At 43.8% G+C, this 22,004-nt stretch overlaps 1 long non-coding RNA gene across 3 annotated transcripts in view; it reads right to left on the reverse strand.

Moving 5' to 3' along the window:
- LOC135307846 (uncharacterized) overlaps positions 1-20,863 on the reverse strand; it is a 61,544-nt gene extending 40,681 nt beyond the window's left edge. For 2 of the 3 annotated variants that reach the window (XR_010368466.1, XR_010368464.1), the window contains exons 1-2: positions 20,565-20,724; positions 19,956-20,048 (exon numbers count right to left, since the gene is read on the reverse strand). This is a non-coding gene — a long non-coding RNA (uncharacterized LOC135307846). Of the gene's footprint in view, positions 1-19,955; positions 20,049-20,564; positions 20,725-20,762 lie in introns of those variants that run through there. The other variant, XR_010368465.1, reaches the window with a different exon arrangement.
- Positions 20,864-22,004: the final 1,141 nt, after the last annotated feature.

Below are 22,004 nucleotides of genomic sequence, written 5' to 3' on the forward strand. Positions count from 1 at the left end.
AATATGTGGCATTGTGATTCCGTGTCAGTGATTTAAATGCTCTGATAGAGTTGGTGACAGCTTAAATGGCTCCAGCCCCCAGCCTTCCCTCACCCCTCCTCCCTGCCTGCAGTACCTCTCTCTTATGGATGGAAAGCTGACAAGTTCTGTGCAGGAACAAAGAGGAGTAGGAGAGTAGGTGGAGAGACCAGTAATTGTTTAGGGTGGATTTTTTCTACTCTTGTTTAAAAATATGAGCAAATATGGAGACATTCCACCTTCTTTTTATCATGCTGAAGAGCAACTAGCTGTGAATGCCAAAAGAGGCTGGTTGCAAGGCCATGGACCCCATTGCCCCTGCCCTCCAAGTGGGAGGAATGGAGAGAAAGAGAGAGAGAAGGTGAGTAGTCCTTCAGGCTGCTTTCGTCATCCTGTGCCAGCTCTGCAGTGACAGGCTTCTGACAGGAGACAGCCGTTTCTCTAAATCAATCATCTGCATTCTTGTTCCTTATTCCCCTCCCACCTGCTGCTAGTACACAGCAGTGCCCAGCACACTGTGTGACAGAGACCTTCAGGGGCTGCCTTTCCCCTGCTGTGTTAGTGCACCTTAGCCAGGGGTGCTGCTCTGCCTGCTTGTTCAGAGCCACTCGAAGCCATGTGATGCTTCCTACCTGGATCCTTAGCAAGGCTGAACGCAAAGTGGGCAACTGCAAATGCAGCTGAAAATGGTGAAAACGATCATTGTTTCTTTTTAGATTTTTACAACAAAGGCTGTCACTCAAATCCTGAGGGGCAAGAAGACAAGTCAAGGCTGGAAAAATACAGATATGCACTGTGCAGGACTGAATCCCACTGGGAAATAAGGTATCAGAGCATCTTGTTATCATTGCCACTGCTATTAATAATATCAGTGACTTCAGGTACAACCTCAACAACTCTGGAATGGTCTAAAAATACGGAGTGATGGATGGTGCAGTACCACACTCCTGATTTACATTTGTTAGAAGCAAACAACCACAGCTCACAGAGAGTAAATATGTGATGCTGTCATCCCTAAGTGGTGGGGAAAAAATGTATTACCCTGCTCTTTATCGTGTACCCTGCCTCTATTTACACTTTCTCTTTGTCATGCATGCTGATACAGATATAATGGAAATAGAAGGGGTATGGAAAGGGTATCCATCAGAGAGAGGGAAAGTCAGTGACTCAGGTTAATCTTGTATCTTGGAAAAGTCAGTGGTAGGTGCATAACTTTGAATATCAGCACTTCATGAGGTCACTCCTAGAACAATATGCATACTCAACCTCTTTGTAATAGACAGGTACTGGATGAAAAAAAAAAAAAAGCCTTCTGTAAGACAAGGTAGGAGACATTCATGAGTCTGGCACTATTTGCAGTAGAAGATTTCCGGAACAGAGATCCATTGCATCCAACTTCAGCTACTGAAATTCAGCATCTGTGATGGATGTGTTATCATTCTAGGCTCTCTCTGCAGTCAGGGGAGAAAGAAACACATCCAGAGTGGAAAGCAGATCTTCAATAGCCTCTAGCTTTCCACAGACCATACATACAAAGAAGCTAGGACAAGCACATCCTAGCTGAAGCATCTCAGTTAAGTGCCTAACTTCAAGTGGGATGACTCGAGTGGTTTCACTTTGCAGGCTGCCCTCTCTGGCACTTCTGACAAGCAGATTCTGCCCTCCGGTAGGGTGACTGCTGTTGGCTGTCTCTGAATGAGAAAGAGGGGTGGGTTAGGGTTTTGTGCCTTTAGTGGAGCGACAGCAGTGGCTGCTGGTGGAGGGACGAAGGGCTCAGAAACTCTGGAGAATGAATAGTATGGTCAAGGACTCCCGAGCAGAGGGTCATGTGGGGAGCTTGAAGAAGGGGAGCACACAGCTGAGGAGAGCTGCCTGGGCTGCCTGAATGGATTAGGGTTACTGACTGCTGCAGACTGAGAGTGTGGCACCTGGACTCTGACCAACCTTTGCCCAACCAGAGCTCTGGGGCAAGAAGAGCTGTACAGAAAAAAGCTCTGCCAAACCACCTTAATGAAAGGACTGAAATTAGTGACACTCCCAGCTGCTTGTTTAAAATGACAATGTTTTTATTAGGGATGAAATAGAATGGGAAAGAGAAGGAGTGTTGTGTAAAGTGTGTGCTGGCCTTTGTGCATGCTGCTGGGGGTGTGATCAACAACACCAGCTGGCAGCTCTTTGGTTAAGAAAAAAAAAATACAGTCCTGGAGATTGCAATGTGAACAAGAGCAAGCAGAGCACTCAGCACAGGAAAAACAGCTGGTGAGGGACCCAGGCTGTGGAGGCACAAATTACAGTCAAAGCCAATAAGAATTCTCTTCTAATGCACAGAAAATTCTCTCCATTGCTCCAGCTTCCCCACACACTCCTTGGCCTTCCACCACCCTGCTTTAGTAGTGCAAATGCAGATATCTGAGGATTGAAAATCTTGGGAGACAAGCTGCCCATACTCCTTGGCCTGGAATACAACAATGGGGTGAGAAGTGGAGAGTGGGCTCTGCCACACACTGCAGGTTTGCACATTTGGTGGTTCGTGCAAGGTTTGGGATTTGGCAAGCAGTATCCTGTGAAAGCAGCTTATAGACCAGAAAAATGCATGTGATCCTGTCCTGCAGACCCCCACTGCAATGGCAGCCTCAGGCTCCATCAAGGTCTGCAAAGGTATTCCACACAGTCCAGCTGCCATTTCTGCCCTGCAATCTGATGCAACTTAGCAGATTTCACTCAGTTCTGCCCTGAAGCTTCCCAGTTTTCAGTTCTGCACCGCAGAGATGATGTAAATCTGGTTCTTCCCTGCAACACCCTCAAGTGTTCTAGAAGTCATTTTATTTTTATCAAAGTCAGTCAGCTGTGGCCAAACTCTGTTGTGTGTTGTTTGCAGTACACCTGTACTGATGCCTTCACAGCATATTTATCACTAGAGAAGATGAGCAGCTTTTCCTCCCTTTGATTTGAGATACTAATTAAAACTATTTTTATTGAGATTGGGGGCATTCAGAGCCAAAAGACCATCTTTGTTTCCTAAAGCCATCAAGGTGAGACAGAAGCAGGCTCCAGAAAGAGTTCATTAGCTTGGGAATGAACCCCTTCTCTGACACTGACCTACTCTGTGACTTTGAGCATCTTACTTTACCATGCGTGACAAATAGCAATTAAGTTGCTGCATACTCCACTAAGAAGATGTTAGCATACACAGTGATGAGAAATGAAATGCAAGAACTTTGGAAAAATATGCTGGGAGGTCAGATCTGAGCTAGAGTGCTTACATGTATCTTTAACTGAGTGATAACACAGACTTTGAAAGAAAAAAGGTGAGTTAAAAAAAACTAAATCAAAAAATAATTGTGCAGCCTTTAGCTCTAGATAATGGCAGCGTGAGAAGTGGGATAATTAAATGATTGATATGATTTCAGAAAGAAAATGCAGTTTTTCTGGGCATGCACAAGGTTATCTGTGTCATTTAATTAACCTGCATGCAGGAGAGGAATTCTCTGTTGTTATCTCCTGATCCCAGTCCTGTGATGTCTGCTGGGTGTTATTTTTTGTTTTTGTTTTCTAAGCTAGGTTGTGGTTTGTTGGTTTTTTCCCTAGGGATCAGCAAGAGCTGAAGAGATTGCTACAAAACAGAAAAGAAATATCTTTTAAAGATTCTTTAGAATGGTACTAACAGGGGAATGCTTTGTATCAGTTGTCTTCTGTGGTATACTGATGAGGTTTCTGCCTCAATTCCTTTCCTGTTGTGGGGAAACAATGTCATTTTGCTAGATCAGCAGTGCTGGTAAGGGGGAAGAGCAATCAGGCACTGCTACCTCATCCCACGATGCCAGCAAGCACTGGCCTCCTGTGAGGGTCCTCTATCACCACCACTCTGCTTCAGCCATGGGCTCTCTCCCTGCAGCTCCCTGGCTTCAGCCCTCTCCTACCCAGCCCCACACCCTGCAGCCCTTCCTTTCCCAGTGTTCAGGCACTAGTCCTGAACAGACACCTGCATATCTCCCTGCAAGCAAGCTCCACTCCTCCCTGCAAGCTGCACCTCCCTTTTACAGCTGCCACTCCAGCATGCTTTAGTTTTATTTGTTCTTGACTCCCAACATGCAGCTGGAACTGTGCCTATTTACAGAGGGAAGTATTGGAGTCTCTGGGGAGAGAAGCAGACAAGCAGGGAGCTGAGGAAAGGACTCTAGTTTGGGTCTGGGACAGTGGCCAAGGCATTCGTCTTCCAGTGAAGTTTGTCAAAATTCAGAACAGTCCCAGCCAAATCAGCACAGCTTCTTTGCTGTCATCCTTGGCAGAGATGCCAACGAACACCTCAGCCATGAAGGCTCAGCTTCCTTCCATCTCCCCTGCACATGATGGAGGCTCAGCTGAAGGTGGCACTGGGTGAAATAAACCCATCCCTAAAGTTGCTCTGTCCAAAGCACTGATCAGTCCTATGTTGACATACAAAAACATAGGGAGCTCAGGGACTGCTGCAGGAGTGGAAGAGTGAAGTGCTTTCAAATTTGGTCTTTCTAAAACACATCCCAAGCCATGTATGCTACAAGCCAGCACTTCTCTTGAAGATGTCAAGTAACAATATAAATACTGAGAGCAATGAGTCTATATATAGTAGACAGGCATCTACAGGGGGAAAGGGAGTAAAAGAAATAGAGAAGACAGACAGAGAGATGTGTGCTGTAGAAATGTTTCTTAGAAGATTTTGATGGTGTTCCTCTATCTTTGTCAGGAAAACCAGTAATATGTCTGAAAGCTCAAATATAGGGGACTCCCTTTTGAGTTTAAAATTCATCTCTCTACCTTTCTGCTATGTGTCTACATACAGACTCAACATCATTCTGTATTTTTAAACCATCTAACATTGGTGCATCAGCCCTCTAAGAAAGCCACTAAAAACAAAGTTTGCTTCTGCAAGGCCTGATTTGCAGTAAAGGGAACTGAAGATCTGTTTGAAAGAAGTGATCCCTCCAATCTGACCTGAATAGCAAGGAGTTCTACATGGAGAAGTGGCAGGACACAGGGTTGTCCAGCTCTTGTCTGTGAATTCCTTGTTCTTATTTTGAGATTTTTGCCATTTCTAAACTTGCTGATATTTGCTTTGTTACAGTACAGCAACAGCGATGCAATTCTATGGGACATGGTGATTGGGGCTTTGAGGAGCAGCAGTACTAGAAGCAGGTTTTGATGTTTAAAAATTAAAATTTGATGCTATATCATACACATTCTGTCTCCACAGATTACTTTTTTTGGCAAATGGGGCCACTCCCATTCACCACACTGGATTCTGTATCTACAAGAAGAATGGGTTTTTTCCTAGAAAGGCTGATGAACTTAGTAGAAGGGAAACAGCCATGAAGTGATTTTTGCAAGGGCACAGCAAACCAGAAGCAGAGATGGAGTTAAAATTCAAGCTTCCTGAGTCCCAGTCCCATCCATTAGAACATATTGCCTGTAATCTAAGTGTAGTGCAAAAAGCCAATTGATAAGCTTTTTACAACAGGGATGACAAAGTGGAAACTATAATCTCCTGGATATGCTGCTTTGTGGCCAGGAGAGGATTCTGTTGTAATTTCTTTTTTTTTTAAACTAGAAATAGTAGGCTGCCTCCCCTTGAATAACAAAATAGTAGAAGAGGACAAATTATATTTGTAAGCTCTGTCCACAAACCCCACACAGTATTTGACCTCCTGGCCCCTTTCCTGCATTCATGAGAAGCAGGGGACCTGCGTGGGAGGCCTGGTGAGAGGCAGGGACAGGAGTGCAGCCAGAAGGGAGCAGGGTGTGTCATGATGGGGACTCATCACAGCTGCCAGCAGTGACTTTGTCCTACTGGGTCAGGCTCCTGATGGAGAATGGAGTGAGCCTGAGCAGTGGTGACTTTGATGTAGCAGGCCTGATGTCAATATTTGAGAAAGTCCTGTGTAACTATGTAAGATAGGTCCCTGTGGAGCCTCCCCAGTCCTGGCAGCCCTGCCTAGAGACCAGTGGCTCCTCTTCTTCTTTCTGCTTTGAAAAAGGTGCAGAAGGACCATCCTAAGGCAGGAAATGACAGACCAAGGTCAAGTACTCTGCAGAGCCAAGATGAGGCAATGGGATTATTTTGAAAATTCATTTAAGAATACAACTTGTGGATATTCTAGGGGTGACATCTTCAGATAAAATCATTATCTGCCCTGGAGAACAGCAGTCAGGAAAAGGATTATCAAGGAAGTATATATGAGCTGCATAGGCACATTTCACTGCCATGAGATCTCAGTTTCCAGTTCACATGTTCCCAAGGGCTATTTATTCTTTTTAAAAGAATACTTAGTCAAAACTGGGAGCCTGCAGAAGGGAAGAAAAATTACAGATACCATCAGCTATCTCTTCTGCAGTTGCTTGCATTTACAATAATAAACAAAGTCCTGAATGTTAAGGGATGGGAGGATCCCATCCTCCAGTAGTGCTGGGAAAAAGTTTTCACCTAAGATGAGGTAATTTCAGCAGAATTCCTGTAGAAGTGGTGCCCCATTAGGCTGCACACCTCAAAAGCAGCATGACCCCTTGCTCTGTTTTCTATTCTATGACCTCATTGAAGAATTTCAACAATTTGGCAAACCTGCCACAGAGCACAAAGATGTTGTGCTGCAAATGCAGGAGATGCAGATTCAATGACTGCAGCACATGAGAAGGTCAAACGAGTGGCACACACAACATGTGTGCCCTGACACTTGTGCAGTGCAGTGTTTTAGAGAAAAAAAAGGCAGCCAAGTTTAGCCTAGAGAACCCCAGACAAGGCTCCTAGAGGAGCCTAGTTCAGGCTGAGGCACCCACTGTAGAGTGCTCTAGCAGGAAAGGCCAGAGGCTTGTTGCTTCCCAGCATACTTCTGAGTCACTGAAATACTAAAAAAAGAAAGAAACAGAAAAATATTTTGCACAGACTTAGAAATGTTTATTGCCTCTCCATCTCCCAGTTCTATCCCTGCTCTTTCCATTTCCTTCTAAGGCATGCCCATGACATGGGTTTCAGTGCCATGGGCAAGCTGAAGGAGCCTGAAACCCCCTCCCTCCAACCACCAGCACTTACTCTCAAGCCTGCATAGTCAGCAATGTTAAGAAAGCAGCTACAGGAGAGCATGTGACAACAAAACAAAGTAAATTGGCTGCAATGTGGTATTTAACCACAAAACAGCAGAACAGTAGCCCTAGCTACCCACAACCCTCTGCATCTGACAGCAGTGACAGTGTCAGCTTCCATCTGCTGGTGTTACAGTGACACTTGCCATGCTAAACGCTGATTAGAATTAAAATGGAAATGACATCTATGTGCATTACTCTGCTATTAATCTTGATGCCCTACGTTTTATGTTGACAGTGGGCTTTTGCGGGGGGAGCCTAAAGACACAGGGTTGTAGAGCTGGGGTTTTTTTGTAGTTGTTATTAAAGAAGCAAATGTGATTCTTAACATGAGCATAACACAGTGAATTACAGGCTCTTGGTATCTCTGAAAGAAGACAAGATCTTTATATTGCCACTTGTCAGACAGCGAGTCCAGCTTTAGAAAATATGTGTCTGACTGTGTGCACAGTAAATTTTTGCCACTAAAATGGAAATCTGATGTGACATTAGCATGAGTTTATTCAAATATTTAATGCAGGTGCCTGCAAATCATGTAGCTACCTTATGCTGTTAACTGACTGTACCATAATTGTGTACACAAGTGGTGTTCACAAATGGAGCATGGTTGATTAGAAAATGAGCCCTACGAGATGAGATTCTTCCTAACTGTAGTGGAGTGGCTGAATGGAGAAGTTCACATTTAGGGAAAGGTGTACTTTGCATAGAGCACTGTTTCAAGCCTGTCGAAGGGTTAATTCACATTACACATCCTGGGATGTCTGAGGAATGCTCTAGCAATGACACAAGCCCTTTTGACTGAGTTTGGCAGTGCCCACCCACTAGTTTACATCTAAGCCTCAAAGGCAGGCCAAGAAGCTAGAATCACAGAATGGTTTGGGTTGGAAGGGAGCTTCAAGATAATCTTGTTCCAACTCCCTGCCATGAGCAGGTACACCTTCCACCAGACCAGGTTGCTCAAAACCTCTCCAACCTGGCCTTGAACATTTCCAGGATGGGACATCCACAACAGATCCTTTCTTCTGTGGTCTGCTTCCTTATTGAGTTGTGTTGGAAGTTCCTTTCTTTGAATAACACCATAAACACCCCTTTTAGGAGAGGCAGATACTTTAAAAGCTCAAAAATCCTTTAGTGGGGAGGTTATCCATCCTCCCCTACAGAACTGGAGCAGCCAAAATTTATCCTGCCTTAGATTAGTGCCTGTGTCTGACCTGTCTCTTCAAGTCAAGTATCCTTGGTCCTCCCACAGAACCACAGAATAAGGAGTGCAAAATGTTTAAATTATTTCTGGTTTTCCTGAAATTACCACCTCTTCCAGGTCTTACATTGATGATGAAAATTTTTCTTAAAAAAAAACAAAGACCAAAACCAACAAAACAGACTACAAGGCAGTTCAGGCTAAAACTAAAATAAAATTCAACCACTTTGGGCTGAAGTTTTGCTTGCACAGCAAAAGGCAGTAACAAATCTGGTCCATGACAACTTCATGAGGGAGAAATACAACTGTAAAGGCTGAGTGCTGTGCTCTTCTAGGCAAGTTGCCTCACAGAGCTGCTAGATCTCATGTACAGAGGCTTGATGGGCCAGGTCCATCAGGCTCCATCAGTGTATCCTGCTTAACACACATCCTGATAGCTCTGCTGTGCTCCATGAGGAAGTGGTGACATGGCTACAGAATCAGAGCCATTCTCCAAGCTACCTGCTTGTCCTTGACAGCAGATCAGATTTGGGAAAAGATGCTCTTCACTTTCCCTGTTCCTGTACCTGCTGCATGAAGAAGTAGGTGCTCAGGTTTAAGAGCTCCCCTAATTCTAATTGCCAAATCACGGCTGAATTCCAGATTCAAATCTATAAAAATCACCGTTCTATCAAGATTTCTAGCACCTACCTTAACTCTGCCTCAAGCCCCTGGCTTCTCTTCCTTCTACAGAACATTCCCACCCAGGCTCCAGGCATGATGGACAGCTTCTCTCTGCCTTATCTCATCCCTACAACACTAAGGCATGAGGAGGGGCTTGGAGGGAGGGAAGAAGATGCCTGTAGTGCCTGGAAAGTTGAAGATAACATTTAAGCTTTGTTACACCAATGAGGCTGCGTTAAGCTCCCACGACCTTGAGCAAGAGCTGCAGCTTGGGTTCCTCTCCTAAAGACTTTAATAAAGTGAAAAATTGTTTCAATACAAAATGTGATATTGGGACATTGTTCGTGCATATATTGAGCTTAAGTCAAATATTCTGTGTCCTCAAATCCGACTGATTAATAATTAGAACAAGAAATTCTGTCTTTACTGTAATGTGTTTAGGAAAACTGATGGATTTAATTTTTTTTATCAGCCAAAAGTAAGAAAAATGTAATCTTTCTTAAAGTATCTAATACAACAATGCAGAATAATTAGTTTCTATGAAAACAGGCATAATGGGACTGAATAATAAGTCACTTTCTGTTTTGTATCTGTCTGTCTGATGGAGGAGAGATTTACTATACAGTGTAGTGCATGATGCTGTAGGAAATACCAGGCAATAGAAGAAAACTATGAGGGGATAAAGTATTTCCAGCTGTGCATTATAAAGGAGCATTTCATCTTGTGACAAAGCCTCAGGGATAGGTCCAAATAATTATCAGGCAAAAGGCAGCTTCTCGTAGGATGCCAGCTCGCCAAAATACGTTGGCCCCTAAAACTCTGATTTTGCATCTTCCACCACCATTTATTTCAGTAGACCTGTGCACTTCCAGAGAGTTTTTCTCTACCCTTTTCTTCCATGTCTTTTGGTGCCTTAGACACACTAATGCTGAAAGGGGCTCCAGGCCCTTTTCACTGGGCAGTGCAATCCACATTCTGTAGCTGGACAAGCCAAGGCACAGGGAGATACATTGGCACGGCCAAGGCCACACGACAGGCAGTGAGATGCCTGAGCCTGGATCAGAATCAAGTTCACTGCCAACAGACTTAATCCAAAGCTCTCTTAATTGAATTGCAAGGAAAAACTCAAATCTCAGGAGGAAGTTGGATTGCCCAGCTGCTATAGGTCTATTTTACTTCTTCTAAATAATATTTTTCTTAGTTCCTTTTCCTTTTAGGAAAGGAACCAAAATGAAAGCAAGTACGTTGATATCTTGACTCTTATCCAGGTACACTCATGAGGTGTCCAAAACAGGCTTGTTGCTGGGCATTATCATCCTGCTGCTTTCATTGTCTGCTGCTAGAACATCCTCTCTGTGCTGATTTCATTTGGACTTGACTCCATAGGCATGATTTAGTCTGACTCTTTTTCACTTTATAGGTGAGTTAATTCTGGTTTACACTGCCAAACCACAACAGAATCTATTCCTGTGGGTTTAGTCAATACATCAATGAAGAATACTTTTCTTTGATCTTGGCTTCAGCTTCCCTTCTTGGGAATTCTTTTGAGACCAAAAGACATGTTCAAAAAAGCAATATTTCCACAGTGCTTATGACCTCAAATACATTCACATGGAGGAGGCTCTGCTGCTGGACTCAAATGCATAACTTTTCTTAGCCAATTTGATTCAATTCATATGGAAAGTTCAAAGGTCTGTGTGATTCTTGCTGACTTCTCTGGAGCACAATTCATGGTATATCTGTCTTTTGATTGGTAATGGTGAATGGTCTCCAGTTCTTTCTCCTGACAGTAGGACATCTGAGAACCCTCCCTTTTCCATGAGTTGTCAATGCACTATACACAGTTAGTAGTGATCCTCAGGAATAAAACCAGTTAAATCTCTGCTTTTAGGCCATAGTATTTCCACAGATTTTTTTTTTTTTTAATATACAAGAAGGACTTTACCTAGAGCTGATAGGCAGGGTGCTTTGTAGTAGAGCATGACATTTGTGTAGCAGCACATAGCAGTACACAGCAGGTTAGGTTTAGAAAGAAGAAATGAGCCACCTGACCAAAACCAAAGTGTGCACCTAAGTAGACAAAAGAAATATTCAGAGCATATCCAGGCATACACTGCTCCAAGAATGAATGGAAGTACCTTATTTCTCAGGTATGAGATATCTCTTCAATAAGAGATCACCCTCTACAGATCTGCTTTAGTTTCTATTCCATACAGGTTCATGCAAGCCTAATCGTGCATTATCATCCCCAATTCCACTATAAAGTGCTTTTTCCCCTGCACTCGTGGTATGCCACAGCCCAACCTTTCCCATTTGCAAGGTCATCTCAGATTACAGCTTAAAGGGGTACAATCACTAAAACTATCACTCGTTTAAACATCAACAGCAAGTTTCCTTAGTAAATAACAAGCAGAGTAACCTGTTCATGACACCTCTGTGAAAAAAACTTTCATATCGCCTATAAATGTCAGAAAAAAAGAGAATGGGGGCATGCATGATCACACCTAGAATGAAATGCCATCTCCAGGTCAGTATCCAACACCCCCCTCTACTGGATGAAGCCCAGACAAAGCGTGTGTTGCAGGTGTAGCACAGTCTGACTTGGCACTTTTGCAGCATCAGGCAAGCACCCCTCTTGCTGTAGTTCTGCCTTTCTGTACACAGGATCTTCAGAGCCTTGAGGCACCCAAGCTGGTAGAGATTGACTGGTAACCTGTTTCATGTGACAGAGGTCCAGTGTGAAATACAGTAGCTGGGAGAGACTTTTCACAATGGCTCCTTCACTTTCTCACACCCAGCTGGCTCACTCCTGGCCCAGACTTGGACTTGTTCACCCTTTCAGCTGCTCCCTACTGTAGGTAGCTGTTCTCAAGCTGCCACAGTCAGTGTCACAGGAGAATTACCACATAACATGCATGACAAGTCACATCTACTCTGCACAAAAGGCAAGATCATGCAGCGATGTGTCAAATGGATCATATTTGTGTATCACTCAACATGTACAGTTCATGAAAACCAATATCTCTTCATCAGCTGAAGGAAATGATAAATTACAGAGCTTGCAGGCTGAAGGACTGGCAGGCTGTGACAATGGGCAGCCCATTCCCAGGGCACAAAACCAATGCCTGTCTTCCCCTACCAAGTCTTTATACTTGCATATATAGATAGAAACACTACATTTAGGTTGTGCAGGTTATAAACATCTCAGAGAACATATCCAGGCATCCATATCTGCAGTTGTCCTTCCCTCCCTCTGCAGATAACTATTTGCTCTGCTGTCTTTTGACCAATTCTCCCAGTGAAGTGGAACTGCTCAAAGAGGTATCCAAGCAGGCTGAGGGATCAGTCACTGCTAAAGGTACAAGCCCGGAACTTCAGAATCCCAGACCAAACTCCCTCCTCTACCTCTGCCTGTATCTACTTTGGTACAAGTCATTTGGTCTCTCTGAGCTTCAGTCCTCCCTCTGTTAAATGAAACAGCAAAACTCTCCTGCCAAATGAAGTATTATGAGAATAAGTATGATAAACAATGCAAGCACTCAGATATACTAAGCTACATTGATGTGTTCTAGCTTAAGCAACTTAGACAGACTAATAAAGGCTTTATGGAGCACCTGATGAAATCAATAAATTGATGTCTGTGAATTTCAGCAGGCAGTGCTTAACCCCCTGTGAGAGAGCAGGTGGTGTCTTCATTGCCTGTAAAGCCAAGAAATGTTTGCTGGGTTGTTGTTTTGTTGTCCCTTGCACTTTGCTCTTCCCAACACACATTTTAAAATGTAGGAAAGCTCTCAATCACTGACAGCTTTGAGGCTAGCTATATCAAGAGGGTAAAATAAGATGCAAGAAGCAAGTGGAGGAAATACAATACCAATCTGGGACAACAGAGGTTTGAGTTCAGGTCTCAGCTCATTCACAGATTGTCTGCATAATCTTTGATGAGACATTTAGTTTCAGTATGCACCAGCTACTCATCTGCAAACTGAGGATGAATAATCATTCCCTTGCCCTTGCTTTCTATTTAAAGTGTAAGCTCTTGGGGCTGAGGTTTCCACTTATTGTTGACAACTCTACATCAGCCATGAAATGTTTCTCTAAATTGCAGAAAAACTGTTTGAGATAGAGAATATCTCTACTGTTTGTAAACAGTCTAGCCTGGGTCTGGAATAGCCATGCACACTGAGCACAGCCAATAAGCTCCAGTGGACCCTGACACAGGCACAGCAGAGTGCTATATTAAGAAAGCAAGATCACTTCAGCAGTAGATTGTCCCTGCATATTTGCATAGAGCTGTGCCCTGCTAAATGGGAACCCCTGGATACAGATGTACTTGAGAGGTCACTGAGTGCAGCAGTGCTGGAGCAGCTCTGTGCAAGTCAGATCATATCCAGAAGCAATGGTGTTATTAAGTAATTTCAAATGTCTGGAGCACTCTAGCCCTCTCTTTCTCCTGATGAAGGAGATCTGATTACATGTATGCAGAGTCTGAGGACAGAACCTCAAGCAGGATGTTCAGGAAATGTCAAAATAAAAGTAACAGTGACTGTAGAGGAACTCCCACAGGCAGGGTTAATCTCAGTCTGATGCCAGTATTGAGATACACATCACCCAAATATTCTATTCTCACCTTCTTTCTGTCTCCCAGAGACTCTTCCAGATCCCTCTCCTCTGATGGGAAGAGGTAGCAGAGCTCAAGGAATATTTGCTAAAGACCATATAGAGCTAAGGAGCTACAACTGCACAATGGATTCAAGATCAGCCCATCCATTTCCCAAAGAGGGGCTTCGTGAAGAGAAAGAAGGTGAAGGTTGAAACACATCCTGTATGAGCACAGGGTTGATTGTGAACATCATGCCATTCTATTCCTCTAGCACAAGAGACACAAGAACAAAGAAATGGCTTCTGTGGGTGGGTTTAATTTTTTAACAAGTTACTATGTGGCTATTGCTTCAAATTTTGGGTGTTTATCCTTGCAAGGTCTGTTGCAAACACTGTAATTTTCCAGCAGCCAGGTACATTGAAGACAAAAGTACTAATAATGTGACATCATTACTTTTGTTCCATAGCAACATCCCCCCCACCCCTTACACAACAGGTTATAAGTCTGTAAAACTCTGCATTTTACAGCACTATAAAACTCCTCCAGCTGTTATAAATATATCGTTTAAAGCACTTGCATTTGAAAAAACGAAACAGAAAAATACCACTGAAAAGTTCAATGCTTTTTCTTCTCTGCATTCAATTGTATTAACTTTTTCCCTGCTGGTCTTCCAGACCCACTGCTGGGCTGGCAGATTTCCACGGAAACCAGGGAACGCTCGAGATTCACACAGGCTGTTTGCTGGTACAAAGCAACTATTTTACTGTGAGAGATGTCCAGTGGAGGTGAACCTTTAGTAAAAGGATGCATCTAGCTTGTTTGCCAACATGATGTGTACATGCCATCTGACCAGATCCAGGGCCATTGGCATTGGACTTGTAGAAGTGGAATTCATCATGATACTGTGAGATGGGACAATAGTCACTGGTAGAGTTTCTTCCTACCTGCAGAGAAAAGGGACTGGTGCTGTGGCTATTTTCTATAACTTCACTTTATGCCCAAACAAAGTTCTCAGCAAAGCACTTAATCCCACCAGAAATCTTTAATTTTATCAGTTGTTAGGTGGGACAAACCTTCACCACAGGTGTAGCTGTAGGTTGGACATGCCTTCACTGAAGCAGGGGAAGAGGCAGAGACTATACAGTGTCACAGGTCCAATTCTTACCGAAGGAGTGCACAGGCACTACGAGGGCAGGGAGTTGGGACTGCCTCATCACTTGGCAATCAGCTTGTTTACAGTGATGCTTGTGTTAAAAGCTTGCTCTTTTGTTTCTGTTTTGGGTATGCTGGTTCAAACAGCGTCTATAAAATGATGAATTAAATATGCATTATTTGAAAGCAACAGAAGTTTTGCCACCAATTTAAATTTGGGAAAGACACTTCAAGTCTGAAAAGCACTCATGGAGTCTCTTTTAGAAATCCAAGGAGAGGAAAACCTCAGCCTGAACTTGTGCATTCTGTGGAAGCAGAAACTACTGTACTCCTCAATCACCAGTACCTCCCATAGTGAAGAGATAGTGAAGAATATTGACTTCTTGTTGCTTCTGCTTTAATTGAAACACTCTGGAGCCAGGTCTGGCTCTCACTCTATACAGTGATAGGTGTTCTCAGAACCATGATTCTACTAAAAGTGTAAAGCTGTTACTAGAACAAAAGGAAAACCATTATTAACTAATTGCAGGTGAGTTCTACCTCAGGCATGCTCTAAGATGGGAGTCTTATTTTACTGGGCTGTAGATTTTACCATCACAAATGTGGCTTCAGATTTTTCCTTTTTATACATGGTACTATTATTTATATTTTCCTTGCCAGCGCTTGAAGCCATCATGACAGTGTATTGGGTAATGACAGGATAATTGTTTGTTTTATTGATCATTATAAACCATTCAGCATCTCTACATGATTTATAGCATTTTAAATACTCTCTCCTTTCCTCTCCATTCCCCTGCCATCGGGGCAGCTAAGTGGATCAAAAGCCCACTGGCTACAAGCAATCCAATTAACAATGACAAAAGAAAGAAAAAACTTTGGAAATAAATGAGTCCTTAAACCATTTCTTTGATGGTTCCCTATTGATCCTTTCACATTGAAAAATGTGAAGCAGTTAGAATTGTGAAGAAAGGAAAATGCAGGGAAGGAAGGAAGGAAGGAAGGAAGGAAGGAAGGAAGGAAGGAAGGAAGGAAGGAAGGAAGGAAGGAAGGAAGGAAGGAAGGAAGGAAGGAAGGAAGGAAGGAAGGAAGGAAGGAAGGAAGGAAGGAAGGAAGGAAGGAAGGAAGGAAGGAAGGAAGGAAGGAAGGAAGGAAGGAAGGAAGGAAGGAAGGAAGGAAGGAAGGAAGGAAGGAAGGAAGGAAGGAAGGAAGGAAGGAAGGAAGGAAGGAAGGAAGGAAGGAAGGAAGGAAGGAAGGAAGGAAGGAAGGAAGGAAGGAAGGAAGGAAGGAAGGAAGGGTGCTGCTAATGGACTTTTTCATTCAAGTTCAGACTTTGCTATGAAGTTGTGCTCACATACCAGAGTGTCAGTGTTCCATTGCTGGGTCAGGACTACAGGCAGCTCAGGTTGTTTGTGCTCAGCCTGCAGTCCAACAGCTCTGGGCAATATCCTCTGGAAGATTCATCAGAGCAGCTGATGGAGGTGCAGCTCACTGTCACGGCAGCCCACTGAGACACTGCCACCATGTCCCAGGAAATAGAGAAGCTGAGGCCAAGCTTTACAAGTGTAGTTCTATCCACCCATTCATTTCCTGCCACGTACACTGGGATATTTTTATTTGTGCATGCAGCAGAAATGCATATCTGAGACACTTCAGCTACAGTTTATCCAATGGCCACTTACTCAACCACCAAATAACCCTTCCAACTTCCTAGTCACACAGTGTCACCCCATTCCTCCAAAAAAAAGCATCAGACACCATTATAAAGACAGTACAGTACTGATACCAAGAATTTCCATGCATTTATACCTGAAATTACAGCAATTTTCTCTGTAGAACCAGAGTTTTCAGCTGCAAGATCTAAGTATATGTCAGCATGTCATAAGCACCCTGCTATTCACACACGGCTAAACAGTATGAAGCGTCCCAGCAGATGAGAAGGGGAACACAATGGAGAACAGGCATATAATCACTGGAATAGGTGGTTCTTGCCTGACTTTTACTTGGGAATACCTGAAGAGACAGGAATTAGTTCATTTACATACTTGAAAAGTCACAAGAGTGTTTTGGGACTGTTGAAGAAACCACTAAAAGATGAAGAGGGTGCTGGAAGAGGTCCCTTACCCACTTACATATTTATCTCCAAATTTATAAGGAGACACTCGCTGGAATTTTTATCTGTCCTTTCAGCAAATTGATTAGGAGAGGGGAAGGGAGGTAAGTTGCCCCTTGGCCATCTTTGTAGGTTACTGAACCAGTAGGTAGAAATCCAGTAATGTAGAAGAGTCAGGCAGGGGAGAAATCCTTGGAAGAGCCCTTTATCCACCTGATGTTGAAATGTGAATGATGGAGTTGGGGCACTCCTGAGAACATTCCTCTCTGCAGGTATGACTACACTGCAATCAGGAATGTGATTGTGGCACATACTGGCATCCTTCAGCTACTTCAGATTTAGAGAGCAATGCTTTATCCTGTGCAACATATCTTTATTTATTAAAGACAGGAGCCCCTGTGAAAAGCATTGTACCCCCATTTTTACTGCCATCTGGTTGAACACCTAGACACCACTGTCACAAGGCAGGGAAGGAATTCTGGATGGAGCCCATATATTCAAAGCATACATTGAAATTCTAAAAATAAAACCTTGTCATCATGCTCATTTGGCCCTCCAGGATTGGTCATCCTGGCTTGCCATACATATACATAGACACTGGCTCATTTTGAAAATAGCTCACAGCTCCCAATCACCCTCCTATTAAGGATGAACATCTCTTCACATGGGTTTACCTGCCAGCTCTGAGTGAAACTTCTATTCCTCTCTAGTAAATGTGATCAAACTCCATCCTGATTTTTCATGTTCCTTTACATTCAAAGTCAACTTCTCTCTTCCTCAAGGTTTACTTTTTTCTATGAGACACAGGCATGACATAATCAAGAAATCCAAACTCTAGGTGCCTGACAGAAGATTTTCTCTGAAATACAGAACTACTTTATAGCAATCAATAAAGCACTAGAGTAAACCCATGCCTTCAGTGGAAATTCCTCCAGCTAAAATTGAGCTTAGCATCAGCTAAGGTACCATCACTGGAGGACTTAACAGTACTCATCAGAGAAGAAACTGTTCTGTTATCATTGCACCAATTACCTTTGTCTCTGGTTGCCTTTGAAAACTCCAGTCTGGTGAGTATTCCCTGTTCACTGTCTGTTGCCATCTCCTTACCCAGCAAGAGAAAGGACAACATATGGTTTTGAAATCTTACAGAACGGAGGTATCTGCAAAATCTGCCTGTTGAGTACATGCAACACATCCCAGCAAAGTAAACTGATGCCATCAAATGGGAAGAAGCTTTGGAGGGGAGGGTCCCAAACATAGAAGGCTTCTCCAAATCATTCTCTTGGGTTCCGTAGAAGAATACCAGAGTCATAAGGAAGTCTCCAGAAACAGCACAAATCAAATGCTGCTGGTTCGAACTCAGTGGAAGGGAAATTTCAGTCCCTTGAATGGTTTCATAATGCATCAGGGCACATCACAAGCGAAGGAAACAGTCTAGCAGAATTGCATTAATTTTCATGAACCCAGCAGCCCTGGAAAATCATGAAAACTGCAACATAATGAAAGCCTGGAAGGGAAAAACCTGCCCTCTTCTTCACTGCTGGAGAATCTGAATGCGGATTCCATCAAAGGAGAGAGCCTGAGAATCCACAGCAGGAATAAAAATTAACCCTTTGGCTCATGGGACTGCAGGGTTGAGGAGTCACCGTTCTCCCAGTTACTCATCTGCCAAAAGAGATAAACTCCTGTATGAGGGCTGCCCATCTCTATGCAATTAGACCTTAGCACTCTGCATGACACAATGAACTGCTGCCAGCAGGAATTAAAGAAGACATTTTCTTCTGTCTTCACAGTATTTATCTTCTGCCCTCATTTCTCAGGCCCTGTCTCATTGATTTTAGTAGAAATGGGATGTATGTATCGGATTGATAATGTCCTAAATGGATGAATGATGCTCCCAACAAAACAAACAAAGATGCAGTTTCTTGCCCTTATGTGAAGTGAAAAAAAATCAACCCCAAGTGCAAACCCCTGCCAGACTGTGTAAATGAGCTTATCCTTTCAGATATTCCCATTTTACTCAAAAGTTGGACCTCTGAACACAAAAAGCAGGAATTGCCTCCGTATTACTACTATTATTACTGAGCAGAAGAATAACTTAATTCTGAAAACTATCTTAAGTACTCATGCCTACTTCATGCTACTCCATTGTGATGAAGTCACACCACTGAATGTAAACACAGGTTACATTCTGTGGGGCCACAAAGGTTCCTTGGCTTTATTCCTACCTTTGCTAGTTGTGAAGCAGACAGCAATTAGCAAACAGCAGTTGCTCTTCCAGGAGCTTTGCTGACATCATCTCCAATGCCAGGGAACAAACAAAGCTCTTTTAGCAGGATAAAAAGCACAACATGCATTGAGGTTGTTGTTGTTAAACAAAAATAACCAAGCTAATTTCAGCTCCATTTAAAAGCATGGGAAATAATCATTGCTCAGTGAATGGGAAAAGGACAAAATCAGTACAGAGAGAAATCATTTGCAGGGTCGTGAGAGACTTCTACAAGCCATGAGTACTGAAACTATTTTTAATATTACTCAACAGTGCCATTTAAACATCTATTGCCCCTAGTACAAGGTTTTGGGAACCTTTCAATTTTAAGAATTTCTATATATGTATATTTTTCCCATTTTCTCACCTTCATCTCTTATACCATAAACATTTACAATTAAACAAAATTATAATTCATAAAGCCTTGTTTGCCCAAGTGACTTTTCTCAGGATATTTAGCCCCCTTGGAAGCACACTGAGAACAGCTGAACAACACTGCACTGGGTGCTGTACAATTAGAAAGGAAGAAACATCACTGATTTAACTGGCATAGTAAAAAAAATTGCAGATATGCAAGTCAAACACAGATAAATTAACAGACTTGCTCCAGTTTGTCTAAAGTGCCAATCAGGGAGAAAAGATTGAAGCCACAGTTGCTGAGCCACTGTCCCATGCCTTAACCACAAAACCATTGTTTTTGAGATTTAGATCTTAATCACACTGGAACAAGCCCAGAACTACTTTATTGTCTCAGTGCAGCATCCCCAGAGATACCGCTGTAGTCCTAAAGATAATTTTGCTCAGAATGATCAGCATCCTGCTGACCACAGCCTACCTCATTCATTTTCCTCTTGGTCATGACATTTCCCATCTGCTGGCCTCCAGAACAGCTTTCTCAGGAGCAAAGTGCTGGGATTTCTCACTGGCCCTGTATTTCGAACAGGAATGCTTCTCAGTGACAGGTACTTGCCCTGAGATCCAGGTGCATGGCAAGGCCTCTCTTGACCTCCCACCTGCCCCACAAACCCAGAGTTAGACCAGACAGAGCATGACTTGGCCACCTGGGCTACAGGAACACCCTCAGGCAGGGCAGGGTTCACAGAGTAGCTGGCTTGTCTGCAGGTGACAACCTCAGCAGACACTGTGGTGGGATTGCTGTCAAATTCCACAGGAGAAATGTGGAGCTACCCCTCAGGAGGGGTGCACTGTCGTTCCTTCCCTCAGGCAGATCCCTGCCTTTCCACTTCCAAAGGCCCTGAAAAGGAGCCTTGAAAAGCGCCACCTGAGGATATGGGGCTGCCCTTCCAAGGACTACACCTGGATATGCTCCCTGCTCTTCCAAAAGGGCACCCTGGCTGTGCTACCTGCCCTTCTCTGGCCCTTCTTCCTCCCAGCACTGCAAAACCCAAACAAGTCTGACCAACTCCCCTTCTACCACAGGTACCTCCACTCCATCTTCTCTTCGGATGGTCCCAGGGCAGTTGCTCTTTACAGGACTGAAACCTGCTTACCTCAGAGATCCTGCTCTGAGAACCTACTGTACTTGCAGCCTTGGGGCTCTCCCCCTTCAAGAGCCTTTCCCCTCATGCTCTTGGGACTGACTCCCCTCAGGCTCTGTTCCCCTCATGGTGCCAAGACTCACCATCTCAGGGGCTGCTCCCCTGACAGTGCCAGGACTCTGTTTCTGAGAGGCTCAGCTCCCCTCACAGTGCCGGGACCCTTTTGCCATCTCTGAGGGGCTCAGCTCCCCTCACAGTGCCGGGACCCTTTCGCCATCTCTGAGGGGCTCTGCTCCCCTCACAGTGCCGGGACCCTTTCGCCATCTCTGAGGGGCTCTGCTCCCCTCACAGTGCTGGGACCCTTTCGCCATCTCTGAGGGGCTCTGCTCCCCTCACAGTGCCGGGACCCTCTTCCCCTCTCTGAGGAGCTCTGCTCCCCTCACAGTGCCGGGACCCTTTCGCCATCTCTGAGGAGCTCTGCTCCCCTCACAGTGCTGGGACCCTTTTGCCATCTCTGAGGGGCTCTGCTCCCCTCACAGTGCCGGGACCCTCTTCCCCTCTCTGAGGGGCTGCCTGCTTCACGGTGCAGCTCTCCCCTCCTCCGAGGGCCATTCCCGCTGGGCTGATGGAGAAGGAAGAGCCCTGGGGAGAGATGAGATGTGAGGCCCAAGCACTGAATGCTCAGGGAAAATGACCATGTGTTTGTATAATCTGATGCAAATGGATGTATATTTATGCAAATGTGTGTTAAGTAGATTCTACTGATGCTCTGGCTTCAAATATTGGTAAGTGTATACTTATACCTATAAAACACCCTAAAAACTCCCCTGAAAGCTGCAGTGACCCCGTTGATGTGTTAATATACACACAGACAAGGCACTGTCTTTACTTAAGACCAAAAAGTAAAGTGCCTGCAATTGTTTAAAGCTGTAATGAGGCAGTTGCATGTATTTGATCAAGTTTTCTGGCTAAGTTCCAGTGAGTATAATTATACCTCGTCTACCTACCCCAGCTCTCCCACCTGGTAAAATGTTTTTGTTTTCTTCTGGTACGAGGTGTTAAATATCTACTATTACCCCAGACACTAATACATGGGTTAGCTGTTTCCCTTGTCAGTAACGTGCCAGTGCTCAAGCTGGGAATGTTTCAGGGAGCATGTGTTTCCCATGTCTGTGACTCAATGGGAAATAGAAGGGTCAATTAGCTGTGGGCAATTTTAATTCGTGTGATGAGTAGTCTTCTCCTTCAACATTGCCTTATCAAGATGACCAAAGTTCTTTCTAATTCGCAGGAGAGTTTATGTTCTAAGCCTAGAAATGTTTGTGAAATTGATTTGTAGCTCAATATGTATATAATAACACCTGCATATATGAATGTATGGAAAG

This window comes from Passer domesticus, chromosome 9 (genome assembly GCF_036417665.1).
Source record: "Passer domesticus isolate bPasDom1 chromosome 9, bPasDom1.hap1, whole genome shotgun sequence".
Lineage (NCBI taxonomy): Eukaryota > Metazoa > Chordata > Aves > Passeriformes > Passeridae > Passer > Passer domesticus.